The 21,182-nt window shown below is 38.1% G+C and overlaps 1 protein-coding gene across 5 annotated transcripts in view; it reads right to left on the bottom strand.

The window, feature by feature from the left end:
- The window catches only part of LOC131670719 (furin-like protease 2), a 1,261,737-nt gene that overhangs the window by 377,051 nt on the left and 863,504 nt on the right, over nt 1-21,182 (bottom strand). The window lies entirely within an intron of this gene.

Genomic DNA, 21,182 nt, shown 5'->3' with positions numbered 1-21,182 from the left:
TTCCAAAATTTTCGTTTTTCTTTTGTAGGCTAATTGTAAGTACTTATCGGACCATCCTCGTAATTTTGTTCTGTATTGTTTAAAACTCTGAATGCATATGCGATGGGTCTGTCGTAACCTAATTCACCTTGAGAGAGCACCGTACCTAAACTGTGGTTTGGCGCATATGTTCTAACAATATAAGACTTGTTGAATTGTGGATATTGTAAAATGGGAGCTTCGCATTCGCATAGTAATTTCTTCAGTTTATCCAATGCCTGTTGTTGTTCTACTTTCCAGAAAAATTTTACATTTTTGTGCAAAAGTATAGTTAGAGGTTTTGTTATTTCAGCAAAATTTGGAACAAAGAGTCTATAATAATTGCAAAGTCCGAAGAATTCTCTAACGTTTTTTGTAACTTTCGGTGTTAGAAAAGCTTCAACGGCTTGTATTTTTTTGTCTGGTTTGATACCAGGTTTACTTATAATGTGCCCTAGGAAAGATACTTCTGTTTTTAGCCAATCGCATTTTTGAGGTTCGAGTTTTAAACCAGCTTCTCGTAAGTTTTGAGCTACTTTGTAAAAATGTTCGTTTGTTTCTCCGAAAACAATTATATCGTCAATAAAGACGAAACATATATTGGCAATTAAATCGCCTAAAACTGTATTAAGTATTCTTTGAAATGTTCTAGGTGAGTTTATTAGGCCAAATGGTAGAACAAGGAATTCAAATTGTCCTAAGGGGTGTATATCAAATGCAGTTTTAAAAATGTCTTTTGGGTGCATTTTTACTTGATGCAATTCTGATTTTCGGTCAACAACGTGGTAATATTTTGCTTTTCCTAATTGATCGAACATTTCAGTTATATTTGAAATTAAGTATGAATCAGGAACAGTTTTTTCATTTAATTTTCTGTAGTCGATTACTAAACGCCAGCTGGCTTTTCCGTCTGCCAAGCTCTTTTTCTTAACTACCTATGTTGCTGCGTTAAAAACACTTTTCGATTTTCGGATAACATTGTAAGATATTAGCTTTTTCACTTCTTCTATTGCGATATCCCATAGTTTATATAGCAATGGAAATTGTTTTACGTTAACGGGTTTGTCGTCAGTTAAATTTATTTCATACTGTTCTATGTTACAGGTGCCTAATCTATCACCTTCAAGCCAAAATGTGTCTTCAATTTTTTCTATTAATTTTTTCATTTTCTCGTAGTCATTTCCTGTAGATCTCTTAAATCTATTTTTTTTAAACTTTTTCTTTGTGATTTAATTGATTATTTTCTGATAGTTCTTGTTCTTCTGTATTGTTCTTTTGTATTCTTAGCGTTGTCATTATATTGCTTCTTGTTTATGTAGTAAGTGACTTACTATATCTTTCTTCTGTGCACTCGTTTTCGGAAGAATCTATTCATTTCCATGGTTATTGCGTCTGAAACATTGTGAATCTATATGATCTGTTCATTTACAAATCATGCAAAATTTTTCTTGGCTGTTTTCCAATGATTTTATAATTGGACATGATTCAATTTTATGACCTGATTCTTTGTAATAGGAACATACAAAATTTTTTTTGCATTTTTTTCAAGTGCTTTTATTATTAAGCAACATTCGATTGCGTAGTTTTTCATGTAACAATAGTTGCATTTTGTATCGTTGTTTCTTCCGAAAATTATTGTACGTGTAGGTCTGTTGTTGTAATCGTTGTTTCCGTTTCTAAATTTATCATTATTAAAATTCGGGTTTGTATTATCTCTGTTTTCGTTGTTTCCATTGTTTTTGTTATAAGCATTCAAAATTTTGTGATGACGCGTCATCACAGGAAAATCTATGCTACCTTATGCTAGCCCCGCTATTGCTAGAAACGTGCGGCCAAACGGCTATTGCCGCATACACCCGCCCACGCATGTCCAGATCTCGCGACCTATGGTCCCCCGAAGTCTTCCCGACCGATGCGCACGACCCTTATGCCCGCGTACAACCCCTCGCACACTTACAACCCGGTCCGACACTCCCCCAGCAAGCTGGAAGCCCTTAAAGATTCCAGCTGTGATCAGCTGATCGCAAACCCCCGTTAACTAAGGCAGATCTGGCTAGACCGAAGTAGGGGCAACCGAGCGCGTGAGAGCGAGCGAGACAACCGATACGAGACCGATCGGACGCGAGTGAGAGGAGTCGATAAGACCAATGAGAGATAGATAAACAAGGATAGGCAAGCGACGCTAACGGATTGGCCAACCGTTATCAGCTTAGAGGTAGCTAGACAAATGGAGTAAAACCGACGTTATCTTCGTAACCAGTAGAGAAAGTAGGCGCCAAGACTCGACAAATGACGAAATTACGCGGGCAACAAATACCGATATAGACGGCGTTGACATCCGGCTTAGCCACAAGCCGACCAATCACCTAATCGTTAACGGGAGGTAAGTAAAAGAAGCGGCGCGTCGCCAAAAAACGCCGCGCCAGTTCCCGTAAGTTTCTGGTGCCGACCAGACGTCCTCGCTAGACTCTGGAGCGAGCCAGGCCTAAATCCGCGAGTGAGCAAAGCAGCAATAGTAAGCTGCAGCAGTAGTGAGCAACGACAGTGAGCAGCAGCAATAGCAACTAGCAACTGCAGCAACAACCAGCAGCAGCAACGGCAGCAACAACGGCGGCAGAGACAGCGATAGCTACGGCGACGATAGCGGCAGTAATCGCGATCGCAATCGTGCCTTGGGCAAACGCAAGAGTGAGTACGCTTCCCCTTCTCTCTTAAAGAGTCGCGCGATCGCTTAAATATCCATGTTATCGGGAGTGCCGCATGACCTTCGCGCGTCCGATAAAATTTCCTTGAGCACGCACCTTTTGCCACTGACCTCTCGGACGTCTTTCTTTGCTATCCCGTCATTTTGAATGTCGCCTGAGCGACGAATTCTTCACGCGTGGGCGACGAGTTTCTTACACGCGTTGACAAATTCCTTCTCTGAAGTCAATCGGATTTACATACATTACGCGGGCCGCGCCTGACCTTCACGCGACCGACTGATCCCGCGCGTGAGTGTTTACTTGAATAAATTCCTGAGCTAGTGCACGAAGTAGATAATTTGGATGTTGCATAACCGCGCGTTCGCAATCCATCGAGACCGTTCGCATCAACTATCGTCCGCCCAAATCGACGTTGCGTCGTGGTACGCCATTCGTGCCCTTATTAATTTAGATCAGGCAGACCATCGCGAGTGACTGACCACTGGGCTGACCTAAGGGATAAGTTGATCTAATAAATTCGAGTCTTTATTAATTTATTGTTTATTTTTGACTTTGCCCTCTTGATTACCTCATCCCTCGTAGCTTTCGCGGTCGATCCGAGATCGGCGAACGCGTTTTTGTTATTTCGACGATCGCTATTGCAAGCCCCATAACTGGTCGATCGGGATCCTCCCCTGTCTATTGGATGATCAACCAGGCGTCCTGAGACGCCACTCCGATGTACCCCCTTCTGAGACAAGAGCCTAGTGCCTTGAACTTTATTGATTAGCCGTTGAGCCGCAGCCGTGAATGGCTAAGAATCACCGTTTTTCCCCCCTCTTCTCCATTTGACTCACCTTCGTACGCGTCCCCTTTTTTCCTTCATCTCCTGTAGGTGATCGCGCGAGATCGACGACGACGAGGAAGGAGACAGCGGGGAAACCACCCGACAACCATAGCGACCAGGACTCGACAGCCGATGTTGCAGTGCTACCTGCCCTCCGAACGCGAGAACACGGTAGCTGGCGCCCAAACAGAAAATAAAAGCTGCACACCTCGGCTAACTACGCCGCTAGCGGCAGTCGAGACCGGGAAACTGACTACTATTTATTTTTCCCCTTCCTCTCCCTCGTCGCAATTTTTACTAATTTGCAGTCATTCATTTCATGATTTTCTTCATTGCATAATGCACACGCTGTAAATCTGTATCTTCTTACTTCGTCCTCATTCGGGCAAAATTTTACTGAGTAACCGAATTCGTTGCAACGTTTGCTTGTTACATTTGGGCAATTTAGCACTGTGTGTCCTGTACTGTCGCAAGTTGCACGGGACTATGATATCTTAAGTAATTTTGAACATGTATATGGGCTGTGTCCACTTCTTTTACATTTCCAACATATTTCGTATTCTGTAATGAGTAGGCATTGTGGGATAGAATGGCCCATTACTTAACAGTATTGACAATGATTACCTTTTATTTTGTTAAATTTGCAACCATCTATTGAATGCCCTTTAGTATTACAAAACTTGCATATTAATTTTATTTTATTTTTGCAACTTTGCAATTGTTTGATAGATGATCGTAGGATTTGCAGTACACGCATGACCCGTTGTGGCAAAATAAAGCCTTGTAATTATAATTTTCACAGATTTGATAATTGTAAATGTTATTGATATACGCTGAAGCGGTAGTTCAATTCGGCGTGTTCTGGAGAGTGTCAGTAGTGTCTCACCTTAATATTTTGTTTTTGTAGTTTTGTTTCAATTTGTATGGCTTCTTGCACAGCAGCGCTTAAATTATTATGATCTTTCAGTTCTATATGAATGTTTTGTTGTAAGCATTTTTTAAAGTCTATTAACGCGTCATCATTTATCATTGTTTCAAATGCTCTGAAAGCCTCATCAATATTAACTTGTAGTTTTTTTATTTCTTTAATTTGTATAACTAGATCCTTCAACCGATTTGCATACGTTAGGATCGATTCATTTGGTTTTTAAATAATATCCGTAAATTTTCCGTATAAACTATGAATATTATCTAAAGAAGGGAATAATTGTCTTATGGATTTAATATAATCGTCTATTTTGTCAATTTTTATGTTAGCCAGTGCTTTGTAAACTTCTCCGCTTAATTTACATTTGAAAATTGGGATTAAGTTTGGTTTATCTACCTCAGAAACCACTGACTTTGCAGTTTTTAATTTGTATATATTCGCTGAGTGTTATATTTTTTCCGTCGAACTGTGGGACTAAATCCGCGACGCACTGAAGTGGTAATCTCAGCGGTTATGACGTTTCGCTGACGTTTACTTCCGTGTTATTCTTTTCGATTCGTTTAACTTTATCTAATTGAAAATCTGAATTATAAGGTGCTAATTGTCCGAAAATTTCGTTTTTGTTTATTAAGTTTTTCGATTCGCTACAAATGCTTAGCTCGTTTAAAATACCGCCAATATCTGTGTATTTGTTATTGTTAAGTGAAAAATCGTAATTTTGGTCGAAAGTAACGTCTAAATCTAACAGTAAATTCGGAAAGTTTAATGTTAATTTTTCTTTTAGGATATCAGTATCCGATATATCAATTAATTTTTCTTCTTGTGTTGTTTGTTTATTAGTCTTTTTTAGATCGTCTGAAATTTTTATTTTATTATTTCCGTTACCTAAAGGGAGAACACGCAAGTTTATTCGATTTTTTAAGAGGGTTTATAATAGATGTGCTTGGTTTAATTATGCTGATTTTTAATTCGGGTTTAGTTTTTACTTGAAGACGCGTAAGTATTTTTGCGATATTAAAACTAGGTGAATCCTTATTGTTCATTAAAAATTATTCTTGTATAAGTGTTACTTTATGCAAAGCAAACACCCTTATTGTACCGGAACTAATTTGTTATATCGCGACTCCGTAGCCGTGACATGTATTTATTCAAATTAATAAATATCAATTTAAAACGGTATGATCGGGTTGTAATAAGTATATATATATATAGATGATGATAGGCCTTACCTGGGTTGTTGGTTATCAAAGGAATATTATTTCCAACACTTATTTCCGTTGATGGATATCTTTCTATTAATCTCACTTTTTTTTATATATTTTTCCTTCTTTTTTTATATTATTTCTTTTAAATTAATTTTTGTAATTATTGAGAATATCTCACATGGAAGTGGTAGCAATGGATTTTAAACACAATATTTAAGAACACTAGTAAAATCTCACTTTATTTGATAAATAAAATTCACTCCGTGAGCGGTAATTGAATTAATACAATGGAATTGTTGCGCGTTGTGAATTAACTCCTTAACCTGTTAACCGAGCGGGACGTATAAATACGTCAAAAGTAAACAATATCGGGTACGGGTAGGATATATGAATACGTTCTCGATATTTATATTGCGCCCTGGAACAGGCGGGATGTATATTTTACTTCTACTATAGTAATAAGTCATTCATACATGTCTTAGTGGAAAAGGACGCACCCGTTATATGTTGCGTAATTAGAAAGGGATTTCCCCGGTTAACAGGTTAAATAAATCGATACGCTCTTTTATATATTGACTCATTAGCCTACATTGATTTGTTGAGTAGTCAAGAAGTTAATATGTTAGTGTTTTTATTTCTGAGTTGGAATTCTGCTGAGTTTGGTTAGTTTGACAATTTTGTGTTCCGTAAAGGTGTAATTCAATTTAGTGCTTACTTTGCTACTTTGAGATTACTTCATTGCCGCTGACCTCAAAATAAGTATAGTTAACGTATCAGAACGTAACACAAGAATCATTAATTTATATACTTAAAAGAAAAGAGATACGAATTGGACATGCGTTATTTGCGATTTTTACGTGTATCTTTGAAAAATAAAAATTTTGAAGACGAGTGGCCCAAGAATGTAAAAACTTTAAAATAGTATTACACTTGAATAAAAGATGGTAGACATACGGGTTAAGCGTATTTAAGTTTGTTAACTAAAATATGAAATAGTTCTTTGGATTTCCAAATCAGTATGCAAGACTTCTTTTAGTTAAATAATATAATATTCAAACTTTTTATAATTACAAAAATGTACTTTTTCAAGAATTATAATTTCTATTCCACTGCTATTTGATCGCACACTATTATGACGTATACAGATTCAAAGTACGGATGAAGTATCTCATAAAAAAATGTTTCTGTATTGATTTATAGACTTATTATTTTTATGGAGCTTCGAAATTATAAAAAATTACTACTTTCTCCTTAAACATCATAAAAATCTTTGCTTTATGAACATTTTTATGATCGGCTACAAAAATAACTTTCAAGTATTATAGAGAATCCTACTTTTTATACTTTTTTTATCAAGAATTCGTTCTCGCGAGATCGTTAAGCCATGGATTCCTTATTTTCATACCGGTATCCTCAAAAGTTAAATTCGCTCACGCACATGCCTTATACACTAGGTTATCTCCTCAAAAATTTCTTATCGGCGAGATCACGCACCGAAAAACAAAACCGTTGAGATAGGGTGATAAATCGGTGAGAAATGTGGCTCGACAATCCAGGTGGCACTAACTGATTTTTGTGATTTGCGGTTGTATGTGTAACTTAAAAAGATGGAGGACGGACAACTGTGAGAGCCAACGAAAGAATCAGCCAAACCATTATTTTTAGTTACATTCTTAAAAATAATACTTTTTTGAAATAAATTATCTTTATCCAAAATTTTTTTCAATATAAATAATAAAAATCTCGTGTGATGTTGCAATAATACAGGTGTACAAAATAAGCGGTTTAGTTTATCGCAAAAATACCAACAATATATTCCGTAGGTCTTTGATGCACTGAATCCGAATCCTGCTTCAGAAATCCTCTATCACGTCAGGATTTTAAGATATCCTATTCTCAAAGCGAAAAAAATACTGATTTTCGTCATATTTAAGTTTATATTACATGGGGAACTAATTTTTTTCTTAAAATCAGTTTCCGTCATTTAAAAGAATCACTTTTTCCCTTTAAAATTCTTTTTCAATTTTTCGAAAATTTTTTTTTCTTCAGAAATATCGTTAATTAAAGTTTATTTTTTTATTTTATTACAGCCTTATCATGAATGAGATTTTTCCAGAAAGCAGATAATCTAAGCTGTTACGACTTTTGGATGACATAATATTTAGTCCACAACAGATTTCTACCATAACATAAACTACTTTTTATGATTTTCTAACCTAAAGTTATCTAAAAGACTAACTTTTACTTAGTTAAGAAGAATTTACTTACTTAGTTAAAAGTTATAGACATTAACATAAGTACAAATATTTGAGCTTTTACCAGCAAGAAAAACCCACAATAGATTAACCGTAGTTCATTGCAGTCTACGAATGTTAAACCCAACCTACAAACGTTAAACTTTAAATAGATTAATCTAGGTGCGTGGTATCCAGCGAAAGCTGAGTCCTCGGCAGATTAACCTAAGCATGCTGTATCCTACGAGGGCGAAACAAACAATTTAATCTCTTCTACGAGCGACTTAACAGTAGAGTTTTGATTTTGTATAACTTAGTGGATTAACAATCCATTTCCCTATGCCGTCGCATGAAGAATACACTCTCTCCTTCGTTTTATGACTTCTAGTTGAGTTATATTTAAGGTACTTAACGTTTTCTACATAAAAGCCTTCTTACATTATGATCAGATCTTCACTTTTTCATTAATTTTATCTTGATTTAAACTTCTGGTAGCACTTTCTGCCAACAGCTCTTTAGAGGATAGTTGGTGGTTTCAGCGTTGCGATTGTCAATCGAGCATGCATTCTCAGCAGCTTTTTTCATGATAGTTGAGGATTTTCTTCATTCTTAGTTCATCAGCGTTTTATGTCGAAAGTCCTTTTCAGGATAGTTGGTGGTTTCAACGTTTATACTGTCAACCAAGCGTGATTCTCCTAACAGTTCTTTTCAGAACAGTCGATAATCCCTTTCGTTCTCAGTTTATTTGTTTTTCTAGTATCCTTCTAAGGATACCTGACGACTTCTCCGTTATATCTATTGTTACTTTTGTTTCCATCGTGTTTTTAAAAGCAACTAACTTTATTCGTGTTATTCATATTTATTGCATGTCTCACCAAAGTTGTATAAATGATTCGAAGTTTTGCTACGTTTGTGGATTATATACTCTTTTTAACCAAAAACGAAATATTACAGATGTAATCAAAATTGCATACAATAAGTATTTCTATTATTCCATCGTGAATGTAGATAAATCATGGGTACTGAAGAAAATTTGTGATTCTTGTCAATTATTATTAGATAGCTAGATAAAAATGATTCTAAATCACAATAAATGTATTTTATTTCTCCCATAATATAACATGAGCCACGCAGTCATGCTGACTGTTATTTTTGTATAATTAAACTGCAAGGTTTCAATCGTAAGAAAAAAATTCATATTCTTATCCTAACGTCTCGTCTGTTACCAAACCAGTTTTACTAGAATCTTTTGTTCGTAAGAAATCATTGCTCCTCATGGAGGTGGAATCTATCCCCATCATTTAAAAAATCCCGGAACATATGAGAGATGTAAATATGAAAGATGATAATTAGTCAGATGATAGTGTATATTTCGATCCAGATGAAGCTCTGTAATTGTTTACGCAAGGTCTCTTGAATAATTTGGTTAAAGAAGTAATTTCTAAAAAGAAATATTCAAATTACTTAATAACATTTGAATTATAAGCAATTTTCATATTTGTAACGGTTTTTACTATAATTTTATAACGTAATTACTAGATTAATTATCTAAGATATATAAATTACAAAGCTATCATTATTACGTATCAAATTAACGCTTTCGTTCTATATACAACTTATTGTTTAAATAAATTATTAATTATTTATTTATTAATAACAGTTATTATTAAGCTGTTATTAATGAAACCAATTCTTACTCATGTTCTTTAGATATTCATTTTGAATATAGACTATTTACATTTTTCTAATAATTCATATTTATAGTGTAATAAATAAATTAATTTTGTATATTCAAATTCCTTATTATTTAATAATTAAACGCAATTCGTATTACTACTATATATTCTAAATCTACGTACTAAAATCTATATAAGAAATACTTTGTTATATCAAAATTACATCTAATAAACATATTTTTCTCAAATTACAAAAATCATTGTATATATATATATATATATATAGATTGTGACGGTAAACGTCAAATTAGCGCTGATAATATGACTTAATTGTTGCCTGTGTGGGCAGCACCTGCCGGGGGGACGAAATTCGTAACGAAGGAATTCGGCACGCGAGCAGACGGAACGCGCGCGATTGAAACCGAACTAGTGAAGCTTCGACTATCATTGAGTCCGCCCGCTTTCGCTATCGCTATCGCTGATCCACGTGCCGTCAACATCAACACGCTAAAGCAGCAACAGCCAGTTATCCAGTTATCCGTGATTGAAGCCGCCAAGGTGCCATCCAGCTACCAGTTCGAGGCCAGGACGAGAGTGTGTGTGAGGTTTCACCATCGAGGGCGAAACCATAACGTGCGCGAACTCGCGATCCGCGAAATAGACAATAAAAACTGTTCCGCGCTGTGTCATTTGCCCGCGTTTCCTTCGATCTCCTGTAATAACAAGGTAAGCTGGCCAGCTTAATTTCGCGATCGCAATTGCATGATTAATTATTAATTTCCCACATTCGAAGCGTGCATGCGACGACTCTAGTAACAAAGAGCAGCGAGCGTCCCGGCAATACGTGTTGTCGATGAGCGAGCGTAGATGTAAACAAACGCGCGGGCCGACTTTGTGTAGTATTTGAGGAATAATAAAAGGTTTAGTTCGTATTACTAACAAGTGTTTTTCGATTCGCTTACACCTCATAGCTTCGACTCAATTTATTATAGGTTATTTACAATTACCGGTTGACTGACGCACGTTTCCACATGCTCTCCGATTTATGTATTGAGCCTAAATAATTACGCGCGTCCTTTTAGTATAATTGCGCGAATAAAATAATTAAACGGTTTTACCCCGTTACAATATATATATATATATATATTACTTTGTGACGTCACGCTCTTTATTTGGTTATGAAATTCGACTCTTGTACTAATACAATCGAATAATCGGTGAGGTGGCGCCGTTTAAGATGCTAATTTATGTAAACAGATAGATGCATTTGACGGGTTGCAGTGATTCAGTGAAATAATAAACTAGCTCATAGATAGGACCGTTACAGTATTTAAAAAATTTTTTTTGTTTTTTTTATTTTTTATTGCTTTTTTTTAGTTTTTTTGTGTTTTATTTTTTTCTTTTTTTGCCTTATTCAAATTTATAAATTTTTGCTCTCTTAATCGGTACTTGTGTCGCTATCGGATTCGTTGTTGGAGTAATTTGATTCAATTATTTGTTTAGAATCATCTTCAGTTGAAGAGACTTCATCTTCACGTGTATCTGATTCATAAAGATGATCTTGGAAACTATCTAGAGCATTACTGATACCATATTTCAAAAAAGATTTTTTAACCATTTTCGTATCGACTTTGGACCATGATTCCTTGAACCATTCGCAAACTTGAGTGATAGTGGGCCGTTGAAGAGCTCCTAACGGAGTGAACTTATGCATATTTGAGTTCATAATCCTGTCGTTCCACTTTTCTCTCATAAAAACTTTGAACGGTTTATTTAATGAAACATCGAGTGGTTGAAGTATCGAAGTGAGCCCACCAGGTATGATTCCCAATTGTGTAGAATTTTGATGAAATTTTTATCTTACAGAATTAAACAAATGTGACCGAAAATTATCAAGAACCAGAAGTGCTTTTTTCTTCAAGAAGCCGCCTTGTTTTCTACACCAGACTTTATCAGTCCAAATTTTCGTACCACCTTCATCCATCCATCCTTTTGGGTGTACATGCACTATTTACCTGTCGGTATTTTATCCTAAGGCATAGTTTTACGTTTAAAAATGATCATTTGAAGTAGCTTTACACCATCAGCACAGCAAACAGGAACCACGGCGTAGTGGGATTTTTCATGACCACTTGTCTTTATCGTAATCGTTTTTGATCTTTATTTGAAACACTTCTATTTGATGGATCATCGAAGGTCATAGGTATTTCGTTCATATTTGCTATCTGTCCGATTTCAAAAATCATTGCTTGTCTACAGTGAATTGTATACCGGTGAAAAGAGAGAATTTTGTCTTCGTACTCTTTTGGCATTTTTTGATAAATTTTTGTTTTCACTCGCATAGCTAAGCCATTGCGTTTCATGAAACGGTGATACCATGACGGACCTCCTTTAAAATCATTTATTTGACTCTTTAAAGCTACTTTTTGTGCATGTATGCGTATCATTTTTTTGAAACAGCTAAGCCTTTGGAACGATAATCTTCAATCCATTGTTTAACTTCATCCTCTAAAATAGGCCACTTTGCTTTTTTGCCACGTTGCGCACGCTTCGATTTATGCATTTTGATCAAATTATTCTTCTGAGAACGCCAAAGCCTTATTGTTTTTTTCGTCGTTGGTGGGCCGAAATGACGTTCGGCAGTTTTATTGCCATGTTCTTCAGCAAATTTGATCACCTTCAATTTGTAGCCCGCTGTGTGTGTACGATTTTCGTTTGTTAGCTTCGCTTATATTGAAATTGAAGTCAGCCTCTTACTTCAAAAAACACTTTCAAAATTATATTAAAATAAACGATGCAACAAAAATACCGTTTTTATAAAAAATCTCGTATTAATTATCTAGTATATTATGCGACATTTTTTGATCCCAAGTGGAATATAGGTACTAGGTATTTTTTACCATCCTCAGACATAAAGTATGTTTACTATATATTATTAAAATAATAAAAAACTTACCTATTAAATAAGTAATTACTCTTTGTCATCTGCTAGTTTTGAAAGATATTCATAGGTAGTGAGGGTTGTTTAATTGATACTATTCAGGCGCACATTTTAGTTAAGTTAGTGGGTTTAGGGTTTATAGGTTTGGGGTTTGTAGGTTTGGGGTTTGTGGGTTTGAGGTTTGTGGGTTTGAGGTATCTTACATTCAGTGTATAAGACGCAGACTGATTTTGGAATCAGCTTTGACGGTAAAAAGGTGCGTCTTATACACCGGAAAATACGGTAAGCCTGACTTACAACCCTTCTTAATGGCGTCTCTTCATCAATTCTTCTAAAAAGACTTTAATGGCTGTTCTTCTTCACAATGAAAATGATCATGCTTTAATCCTAATTGGTCATCATTCAGTGCAACTAAATGAATCTTATGAAAACATTCATAGAGTCCTTGAAATAATTAGATATGAATAACATACATGGTTTATATAGGTTGATTTCAAGATAATAACTATATCTCTTGGACAGCTATTAAAATACATCAAATTCCCTTGTTACATTTGTTTATGGGATAGTAGAACTACTGAAAGTCATTAGGAAAATTCTGATTGGCCATTACGCGAATCTCTTGATCCAAGATCATTCAATAATCTCAAGAAACCACTCAGTGATCCCTAAAAGATACTTTTACTTCTCTCACACATAAAATTAGGATTAATAAAGTAATTCTTCAAAACACTAGATGAGAATGAAAAATGCTTTAAGTATCATTTAATTGCATTTCAAATATTATCTGATGCTAAATAGATAGGAAAATAATTTATTTTTGGTAGATTTTTTGTATTTTTTAACATAATCTCCTTTTAGTTCGATACACTTTTCCAGGTGTTCTTAAAGTTTTTTGAAGCCATCAGAAAAAAATAATTTTGGAAATTTCTCAGAATAGCCATTTGTTTGTGTTATGACCTCCTCGTTCGAGATGAATCATTATCCGGCAAACCATTTTTTTAGATTTGGGAATAAAATAAAGTCACTAGGGACCAAATCTGGTGAATACGGTGGAGGGTCTCCTAATTCAAACTTCAATTCCTTAATTTTAGCCATTGAAACTAAGGAAGTGAGCACTCGTGCATTGTCTTGATGAAATAGAATTTTTTTTTGTTCAAATGAGGACGTTTTTCCTTAATTTTCTCGCTTAATCGGTCCAACAACGACGCATAATACTCTCCGGTGATTGTTTGTCCTTTTTCTAAATAGTCGATGGAGATAATTCCATATGCATACCAAAAAATAGTTGCCATAACCTTGCAGGCCGATTTCATTGTCTTTCCCTTCTTTGGAGCTGGTTGACCTTTTACAATCTACTGTTGTTTTGACTGTTCCTTCGTTTCAGGAGTGAAATGGTGTATCCACGTTTCGTCTACAGTTATAAATCGACGCAGAAAGTCGTCTGGATTGCGGTGGATGCCCACCAAGAGGACCTCAGCGGCCACCACTCGACTGCCTCTGTTCTCGACTGAGAGCAAACGTGGCACCCATCTTGCCAACATTTTTCTCATGTCCAATTTCACATGCAAAATAGAAATGACTATATCTTTTGAAACCCCTGTGGCCTCAACTATTTCGTGCAATTTTATTCTTCGGTCACTCAACACCATGTCGTGGATTTTAATGCTCATTTCCAGAGTGCTCACGTCTACAGGATGGCTTGAAAGATGTTTATCTGCAATCGATGTACGACCTCGTTGAAATTCATTTACTCAATTGTAAACAGTTGTAAACACAGGAGCAGATACACCATGAACTGCATCTAACTAAGCTTTGATTTCTTTCGGTGTAAGGCCTTTTAATTAAAAATGTTTTATCACCGCTCGGAACTCACTTTTTTCCATTGTTAACAAGAAACAAAAGTTGTTCACTTTGATTGACAATAAAAACAATTACTCGATGGATCTGGCTGAAACGTCAGCAGCACTCTATTTAATAGTGATGCCTGCTGGCACAATATAAGTTGAGATTCTTTGAAAACCTTCTCTTGAATTTTCTAAGGACTTATTGACCCACCCTCGTACTAGAGTTAACCTATCTCGAGTTTAAAATTTGTAGGTTAGATGCTGCTCTTGCAGGTAACAAAGTACATATTTCTACTTATGTTGGTGTCTCTGAAGTATAACTCTTAATTAACCAAAACATAGTATTTTACGCAATTTTAGGTTAGGAAATCTCAAAAAGTTTAGGTTATGGTAGAATTTTATCGTAAAATTTACAACGAGCCACTTACAAAACATAATAGTTTATATTATCTTCTTTTATAAAAAATGTCATTTATAGAAAAAATCTCATACAAGGCTGTAACGAAATCAAAAGAATACTAAACTTCAATTAACGATATATCTGAAGAAAAAAAAGATTTTTGAATAATTAAAAAAGAGTTTTGAGGAGTAACAGTAATACTTTGAAAAGGCAAAATCCGTTAATAGGAAAAAAAATTAATTCGCGATATAGTATAAGTTCAAACGTGACGGAGAATAGTGTTTTTTTTTAATTTAAGGTTAGGATATCTCAAAATTCTAACGTGATACAAGAATTATAAAGTCGGACTCGTATTCAGCGTATCAAAAACTTTCTGTATACATTGCTATTATTCTTGCGATAAATCCTTATTAATCTGTATAATATTGATTTAAGTTTTAAAATTGGTTTTGTAATGCTTTTAGATAATGACTGCAATAAAACGAATAATACCATCGTATACTATGCAAATAGCACATTAAAAACATACATTATATATTAATTAGAATCATTACCGTAAGAAATTTACTTGGAAATTCGAAGGGTGCGAATGCAATAGTTGATTTCTCATGATATGGACATCTCATGATTGAGATATGATAAATGTTTTCAAAGTATTTTTTCTGGTAGAATACAACGGTAACAATGGTTTTATGTCAACAGAGCTACAACCCTAAAATTAGAATCTTTAGAGGTCTTTTGCTTTCAGCGTTTTTTGAGTAATTTCAAACAAAACAAAATTGATAGTACTATCATATTCTACGTGAAAAAATACACCGAAAATATCATATGTACGAAAAAAATTTTAGGTTGACAGTGAATTTATTAAATGTCTACAGTCAGGCGGGTCAACCGACTAATTATACAATCAGAAAATCGTATTTTTTGTTAAATATAATGAAGGTCATGCATCATTTCAAAAAGTGTGTCATATGTTTTTGAGGTATTATTGAACGTAGAATACAATAGCGATATTAATTTTATCGTAGGATCTATCTATACAGCGTTAAAAGCGCAAAATGCTATTTAAATTATTTTATCATTTTGTTGGAACATTTCACTACGTCTTACTAGTTTTTTACTGACTTTTTAAATTATGAGAATGTTATACAAATTTTTAGTTAACGACAAACGTTTTTTTTTTTAGTTTAAAAGCTATGAAATAAATAAATATTTTTATCTAACTTTTTCCGGATAGCTCATTTTGACCATCTTATCTGGCTAGAACCTTATCGGAGTTTGATCTTTACAATGCAACATATACGAGGGTGGTCCGATAAGTACTTAGCCTCAACGCCTGATGGCGCCACTCTCGCAAAAGAAATATTCTATCACGTAGTACAACCTTCTCGATGGTTACTGTCAAGATTTCAGCCGGATCGGAGTAGTAGTTTATTTTTGAGAGAGTGTGATGGCAAGTGTGTCCGTTGATTTTTGAAAAATGGAAAAAGAGCAGTATCGGTCGGTGATTCGATTCTTGTTTTTGGAAGGGAAATCGCGCAGCGAAATCAAAAAGCGCTTGGATGCTGTGTATGGTGACTCTTCTCTTTCAATGGCGACTGTCAAAAAATAGTTTAATGAGTTTCAAAGTGGTCGCACGTCGATTTTTGAAGAGCCACGTCCAGGTGCTCCGAAAACGGCTACCACGGAGGATAACGTGCCAAAATTCACGATCTCGTATTGGCAGATCGACGATTGAAGGTACATGAGATAGATAAGATCGTAGGCATGTCAAAAGATCGCGTGGGTCATGTCCTGCATGAAATTTTGGGTATGAGAAACCTGTCGGTGCGATGGGTGCCGCGTTTGCTCACTCCGGACAACAAGCGCAACCGTGAGACAACTTCAGAGCAATGTCTGACGCTGTTTAAGCGCAATCCGAAGGAGTTTCTGCGTCGTTTCATGACAGTCAACGAAACATGTATCCACTGGTATAGACCAGAGACCAAGGAACAGTCGAAACAGTGGACTTTACCCGGCAAAAGTGCTCCGAAGAAGGCGAATACTGCCCCATCGGCCGGAAAGGTGATGGCCACCGTTTTCTGGGATTCACAAGGTGTGATCTACATCGACTACCTGGAGAGGGGCAAATCGGTCACAGGGCTATTCTATGCCGAATTATTGGGCCGATTCGACGTCGAATTGCAGAAAAAACGGCCCCATTTGTCGAAGAAAAAAGTGCTCTTCCACCATGACAACGCACCGGCTCACACCTCCACAGTCGCCATGGCCAAATTGGTCGAATTAGGCTACGAACTGCTGCCCCATCCACCGTATTCTCCAGATTTAGCCCCGTGCGACTTCTTTTTGTTTCCAAACTTGAAAAAGTCACTCGCCGGGCAGAAATTTGCGTCGAATGAGGAGGTAATCGCTGCCACGGAAGCCTACTTTTCAGACCTCGAGGAGACGTATTTTCAGACGGGTTAAACAAGTTGGAGCATCGCTGGGCTAAGTGTATCGAACTAAAAGGAGACTATGTTGGAAAATAAAACGCCACTTTTCCAAAATTTTCGTTTTTCTTTTGTAGACTAAGTACTTATCGGACCACCCTCGTAATTGTCTATGACTGAAAATCGGCGATGACAAGTGAATCTTAACTTTTTCATATGATTGGCCTTGATATTTATTAATCATCATTACCAAGTCCAATCGCATGGAAATTTATGTTCTACGTATTTGAAAGTGTATATCTTCTTAATATTTTTACCACTTGATTTTTAAGTTTGAATGTAATGTTTGAATATGTTTTTCACTATCAATTTTGCACCATTGTTCAAGTTAAAATTTCTTAAAAGGATTATTTTTTTTTTATTTCTCAATGAAGAAAGTATTAATTGGTATTATCAATGTTAATAATAGCAAAATTTTTTAATAATAATCGCTATGATAAGTTATTTAAAGAAAAATTAACTGTCCATATTATTCTGTAGATCTTAGAGAATGCGGTGTGTGATCTAAGACTGAACAAATAAATAGACAAATTTATTTTGTATAAGCATATCGTCATAAACACAAAAACTTATCTTGTATAAGCATATCGACAAATACCAATAACATATAGAACTTTTCTTATTTATTTGTTTAATCTGAAATAACACATCGATTTTCACTAATGTCTACGATATACGATACTTAATAAATATTTAATCGATCTAGAAAAAGTAAAGATGAATTTATTGTTCGAAATTTGCTTTATTTAAAAGCAGAAGTATTAAAAAATAGACCAAATCATGAATAGAAGTAAGTATTTGATTTGATTCTTAATTTTTTTGTCCAATTTCGTGCATTGCAACGATTAGCGAAAATCGTTCGACTCGCGCGAGGTTAATGAGCGGCTGATCGAGAAAAGCCGCGATCGGTTCGCGAGAGAGAGAGGGCGCGTAGGGGCAATGACCGGGAGGGGAACGTTCAACAGGCAGTATGACTGTGTCACTCAGTCCGCCTGTATCGTACAGCTAACCTGTTCCCAAGCCGTTGTAAGTTTTCGTGTGGTGGTGCGAGGTCAAAGGTGCGAACTTTGGTGCGGTGTGCTGGGTGCAGCAGCAGCAGCAATAGTAGCAGCAGTAATAGCGGCAACAGCAGGAGCAGCGACAGCAGCAACAACAACAGCAGCAACAGTAATCGCGGCGGTGCGGCGAGCAGCGAAGCGGCGTTTCAGCAGTTTGTTGTTCGGATACGGTTGGCCACCGTATCCTCATCGTTCTCGCGGTAGGTGCACCTTCCCCTTTTTATTATTGTTAATAGCGTGCGATCCCGCGCAGCGTGCGCGAGGAAATTAATTGTTACGTGCGAGCGGCTAGTTCGCGGTGACCGCGGTTTTCTCTCTCTCTCTCTCATACGGCGTGTATTGTCATTCGCGCAAGCGTGCGCAAGACTCTCGGCAGATCCCCCGTGTATTTGATTTTGTTGAATAAATCAGTTAATCGTCATCTTTAAATCAAGTAGTCGTTATTGTGTCTTTCCTTTGTGCGGAGGTCGCGTCTATATTTGTTTACATTCGATTCGAATTCGCCGGTAGCGTAGCACGGATCACGCGGATACCGGTAGGCGGGAATCGTCAACGGAGTTTTCAGCAGCGGCCGCGCGAGCGCCACTAAGCAAGGGCGACAGCTCCGCCAAGCGGCGAGTTAGGGGAACCCAACTCGGAATAGTGAAGAGACTCTGCACAGGCGCACTCCGAGACAAGGTAGGTTTATGTGCTTTGAGCACATAGATAATTAGGCGTCGTTTAGTAATTATATAGATACGTTCCAGAGGTATTATAGACTAAACGGCAGCCTGTTACATGGCGCCCAACTAAAATTAGGACTCACACACTAGGGAATTTGCACAAAAAGAGAGAGCGACGCGCGGGAGAGAGAGACGGTTGCGCGCGTGCGTAATAAGGTGCGAGCGGGTAAAATAACGCGTGGCTCGTTCGGTACGTGCTCTGCGGTAGGGAAAAGACGCCTCCCCGACCCAATAACACCTGCTTTTGTGAGCCGAGAGCACACTAACCCCAGGGGTCGAAGAGACGTCCGGAGTCGCTCTAACGCGAATAAAAGAGGTGATAAATTGTATTTTGGTTTACTTTTTGCTTTTTAGGTGGTTATATACACCTTAAAGTATTTAAGTGGGGGTTAGTCACCGAACGACAGTACCTGCAGAGCGCGCAATTGGGGTGTGTGTAGGGTTAGATTTACTAACCCGGTGGAGCTAGCAAACAGTTAGCCTCCACCTATAGGCAGGTAGTTGCGAAGTGGAAGTTCGTACTTCCTTAGAGTACGCGGCACCTGCACACACCCACAAGCCATGTGTATTGTTGCCCTGGAGTTAAAGGCGTATTCGGGTAGTTGCCGATAAAAGTCGCAACACCCCGCTCGCGCCTTGGGCGATAGGAGGCGGTAGTGGTCGACTAGGGAAATTAACCTCAACCGTCACCTACGCCCCAGCGTAAGCGAAATGGAGGATACCGCCGACGCAATAACTTGGTGGGCTTCGAAACTGCCTTCGACACAGCTGGATAGATACCTGACGCAACTGGAGTTGCGTACAGACGGTCCGAAGCTGATGCAGGCAGTTCGACTAGCATATTGGTTGTTAGGCGAATATATCGACCTAGACTTCCAAGGAGCGGCGTTGGATAGGGAGGCGACACAACGTAGGCGAAGGAGCCGAGAAAGGTGGCTGGAGTCCAGGCGACAAGAATTAGAAGCAGCTGATGCTGAGGATCTTGTCGCCCACCCACTCATGCTGCTATATAGGGATGAGGTGGTAGAGGCGAACCTGACGCGGACTCTCGCGGTCTACGACAACTTAGAGGAGGAGACCCAGAGCGAGACGGGGGAGCGAGAGCCCGCAGAGGAAGGGGTGACCGGCGAGGTCAAGGGGCTCGCGGAGGGGGTCAGTAGTGAGCACAAGGGCTCCACCGGATCGCCAGATAGGCGAAGAGCTCGACGCTTCGAGAATGAGGAGCTACAACCTCAAGAAGAAGAAGAGGAACGGTGCGTGACAGAACGATTAAAAGAAGAGATCAAGCGCAACCGTGTCGGGATTAACCGCATACTTGAGATGCTGGAAAGGCACGATCAGGTATGCGCGCGGTGGAGCGACCAGGTGACCGCCCTGCAGGTGGAGGTCCAGCAGTTAAGGAACAGGGACCCCACCAATCGACGAACGATCATACCAGAGCGGCCCAGGAGAACCGTGGACTTCCAATCCACGTATACGTGTCACTACGACCCAAGGGTACCAGGTAGTACCCCGGAACCCCAGCGACCGACCCCTGGCGAACCTCGGGAGGCTCCCCAAAGGCAGGTGCCTTTACGGATGGAACAGCCACCAAGAAGAGGACCAAGAGACGCCGACATGGGCGATGAGCAGGCGATCCCGGAAGGATCCGCCTGGTATGACGCCAATGCGGCGTCAGGGTACTGTGCGACTCGGGACGCGGGTAGGATAGTCCGAGGATGGAAGCTGCGATACTCTGGCACGGCTTCAGAGTGCGTAGACACCTTCTTGTCAAGACTGGAGGATCTACGCGCGGGCTCCGGGCTAACGGACGGCGAAATCTTGTGCTCGGTATCAGAGCTCCTCGAAGGTGTTGTGAGGACCTGGTACGAGCTTAACAAGTTCAAGTGGAGGAGTTACGCCGACTTCGTGGCTGGCGCTCGACGTTGGTTTGGGTCGAGTGAGCTGCAGCAACAAAGATTGCTGCAAGAGGCCCAAGCCCGGTACCAGGAGAAAGGAGAGCTGGTGCGAGAATATGCCTGCCACCTCCTCTTCATGTTAGCCCAACTACGCCCGCCGTTACCAGAGCAGCGGCAGTTAGATTTGTTGTACGCAAATCTCCTACCCGCCATCCGAATGCAGCTGCGGAGAAAT

This window comes from Phymastichus coffea, unplaced genomic scaffold (assembly GCF_024137745.1).
Source record: "Phymastichus coffea isolate CEN01 unplaced genomic scaffold, Cenicafe_Pcof_1.1 PCOF00009, whole genome shotgun sequence".
In the NCBI taxonomy this organism is placed as follows: Eukaryota; Metazoa; Arthropoda; class Insecta; order Hymenoptera; family Eulophidae; genus Phymastichus; species Phymastichus coffea.
This window is presented reverse-complemented; position numbering and strand designations above follow the sequence as displayed.